Source organism: Bactrocera latifrons, unplaced genomic scaffold, assembly GCF_001853355.1.
Source record: "Bactrocera latifrons isolate USDA-ARS-PBARC rearing strain unplaced genomic scaffold, ASM185335v1 scaffold_311, whole genome shotgun sequence".
In the NCBI taxonomy this organism is placed as follows: Eukaryota; Metazoa; Arthropoda; class Insecta; order Diptera; family Tephritidae; genus Bactrocera; species Bactrocera latifrons.
In genome coordinates this window covers 144,084-147,478 of record NW_017536753.1, presented here as the reverse complement: position 1 = coordinate 147,478, position 3,395 = coordinate 144,084, and the positions used below count along the sequence as shown (strand labels likewise).

The window sequence follows — 3,395 nt, the reverse complement described above, 5'->3', positions numbered from 1 at the left end:
AAAGAAGTTATTTATTGTTAAAATTATAATTATATGTTATGTTATATGTTATTTTTTAGTATGATAAGCTAGAAAACAGTTGATATGTAAACCAACATCGCACTTGATGCATCTTGCAGGACACAATCGATGACATAACCCACATCTAATCCTTTTTTTTTCTGGCTGATTGATTGTATAGTGACCTCTATTATCGAACCTGGCATCAATAGTAAATGATGATAGTCTACTCGGCCCTGGTTTACTTCTCAGCCTATTAGACTCTATAAGTGAAATTGCTACACGGCGTCTGAATGTTAACATATCCATACCACCGCCATTGTATCTGAATAGAAGCCAGGCGTTTTGGAGTGACATATCAACACACTGCAATATGAGGGGCATATACCACTTCTTACCACGAATACTTGTACTGAGTGATGATATGTTTTGGTCTGACAGATCTACACCTCCCATGTTCTGATTGTACTGGTGTATCAAATGTTCCTGAGAAACGGTTATTTTCTTTTTCTCTTTTTGCGAATACCGATCTGTTTTGTGCAACGGGGTTATACCGCAGTTGAGCAAACTGTCACCATGCTATTATCATGTCATTTACAAATTATAATATCATCGCATACACGACAGTCGAAAAATCCCCTATCCTTCTTTTTCAGTTCTTTATTTCCTAATAAAGGGCAATTACTGGTCCTATTTTCTCTTATAGTCCCGGTTACTCGTATGTTTCTCTTTGTTAGTTCAGAAATCAATTTGGTAATTTCCTCCGAGATTTAGTCTTCTTTGGATAATTTTTTCATAAGTGGACGTACTTTAGCAAATTTGTCGGATTTATTTAACTGTAAATTATCAGCACAGTGCATATTTGAAAATATGACTGAAAATCTCTCACGAGATAATGCACTGACAATCAGATCATTTTTCGTATCAGGTGAAATTTCCCAGTACATGCGTTTTCTATTCACTTGACAGTAGCCACTGACCAACATAATTCCGATATCACACTTCATTTCCTCTATTCTATCAGCAGGGTCTCAGTAGTAAGTAATTGATACACTTCTTCCGAAAACCAATCAATTGGCGATCTATCTTGACGCATATATAATATGGGTTTCCATGTTGGTGTAACTGCAGTGTAAGTTTTTTTTTGCCAGTTATACTTTTTAGCTATTTTACGTAACGGCTCGTAAACTTCTGGTTCTTTCTCGTTTGCGGAAGAGTGACTTTCGGAAACATCATCCATTGTTTCTGTACTTACTTCTTGCAGCTCTACATGTGTTCTCAACAAACTGCGCGGTAGGTTGTTGATTTGGACGTTGTCCTCATCTCCAGAATCTTCATCCGTCAAGTCTCATTTGCATTTATAGGTGGAAGTAAATAAATAGCATTGCATGTTCCAGAATTCCCAATTTCGTCATACTCCAAAAGCTTAACAAGTTCATTCAGTGACACAGATCTGAAAGGAAAAACGCAATGTGTGTAAGCCTACTGTATCAAATACGATACACTACTTTTTACGAATAAAAAAATATACTAAAATAAACGAAACAACAAAAACGATTCTACATTTTTACTCTCTAACTTTCGTTTTTACTATAAATATATCAAAGTACGTGATAGTTATGATAAAATAATGAATTCTTACCGTTTTGATGACATGTTGAAATTCTTATTCTCAAATTACATTCAACTCGCATAGGTACACACCTGATAATGCCAAATATTACATTAAAGTTATTTTAGTAGTATTGTTTAGACCGTGCACGTGACACCAACGTAAAACAGCTGTTAATTTTTACATGCATTTTATTTTATGACAATCTTGCAAATATGCGAGACCGTTTTCAGTGGCAACCATAGCATTTTGCGCAATTCGCAATCAGCTGGAAGCGTCTATTTGGTGTTTTAAAAGAAATGGAAGCGGTAAGTAAATTCATAACAATTAATTATTGGCTTGTATTATTAATATTCAATTGATTATTTAATAGAAAAAAAGATTAAGGCTAAACGGCACATTTCGTTGGTCTGAAAGCCAAACGAAAGACCTTTTGATAAATATAGCGGACGCAATAAAAGAGAATCCGGACCATTTTGAGGTAATATTGATATATTTTTTGTCATTTCATTATTTTACATTTTACGATCTGCTTTTAGAAACCAACAGCCCAAAGGTTTTGCAACAAAATTGGCAAAAAAGCTCCAAATTTAATGAATATTAAATGGGACATAATGATGGCTAAAATGAGGCATTTGAAAACGACTTTTTTATCTGCGCTCAAGTGGAAAGGCCAGACTGGTGCAGGCTTACTTGAAAGTGGTGATCCTCATAGTGTGGAAGAATACATAAAAAATATGTCCTTTTTATGAAGACCTTCACATGATATTTGGACGTCGCATAAGTGTTCAGCCACCAGCGATTTATCAATCAACAGAGTTGGTGTCAGCGTTGGACGATACATATATAGAATATATTACCCCAGAGATAGACCCCGACACAAGTCCTTCGAGTCCGTTACCCAGTTCGTCCATTATTATGTATCCGCCTGCAGATGAAGTAGTTAATCCATCCTCTAATTTTGCATGCACATCTACACCAAGAAGAAATATGAAAAGATCTCATAGTAGTTCAAATCCATTTTCATTACTTTTCGAAATCCAAAATAAGAAGTTGGAAGTAGAAACGAAAAAATTTTAATTTGGAAAAGAGAGAGAGGAAAACAATTTTCAATTGCAGAAATTACGGTTGGAGAAAGAAATGGAAGTAGAAATGGAAAAGTTAGATTGGAACACGAACGATTGAAATGCTTAAATAGCTCATAATTTGCCAAAATGTAATCATCTGTATTCCAATATAAGATTTTTCCATTTTGCCTTTTTCTTTTTAATACATTTGTTGTGACTTAGTGAATATGGTCCACCTTGCTTTTTTTACTTTATCCGTATTAAGTTATTTCTAGTCAAATAATTTATGTTACTTGTTAATATAAAGAAATTGAATTTTATTTGAAAAAATAAATAAGAAAATAATTTTTAAATTAAGATATTTATTGATTAAACAATTGTTCAAAGATTTTTCGTCGCCTTATCTCCCCTTCATTGGTACGAGCAATTGGTTCCCATAACGACTCGTCAATACTGTGCTCCGATTCCTCAGGTTGGTAATCGAAATAATCGTCGTGTTGGAGTATAAAGTTGTGTAACAATGCACAACAGAGAATCCATTTGTTAACTTTTCTCATACCATTTTCATTTTTAAATTTTGTAGCCTTAAGCCTTTTAAACTACCAAGTCTTTCCTTCAGCATTCCAAAACAATGTTCAATCCGAATTCTATATCGACTGAATGTTTTGTTAAAAAAATTCCTTTGGCTTAGTGTTAAATTTCTAGAATTTTCTCTA

At 33.9% G+C, this 3,395-nt stretch overlaps 1 pseudogene; it reads left to right on the top strand.

Annotated features, from left to right (window-relative positions):
* Nucleotides 1–1,835: 1,835 nt before the first annotated feature.
* LOC108970866 lies at nucleotides 1,836–2,797 on the top strand (annotated as a pseudogene).
* The last annotated feature ends 598 nt before the right edge of the window (nucleotides 2,798–3,395 follow it).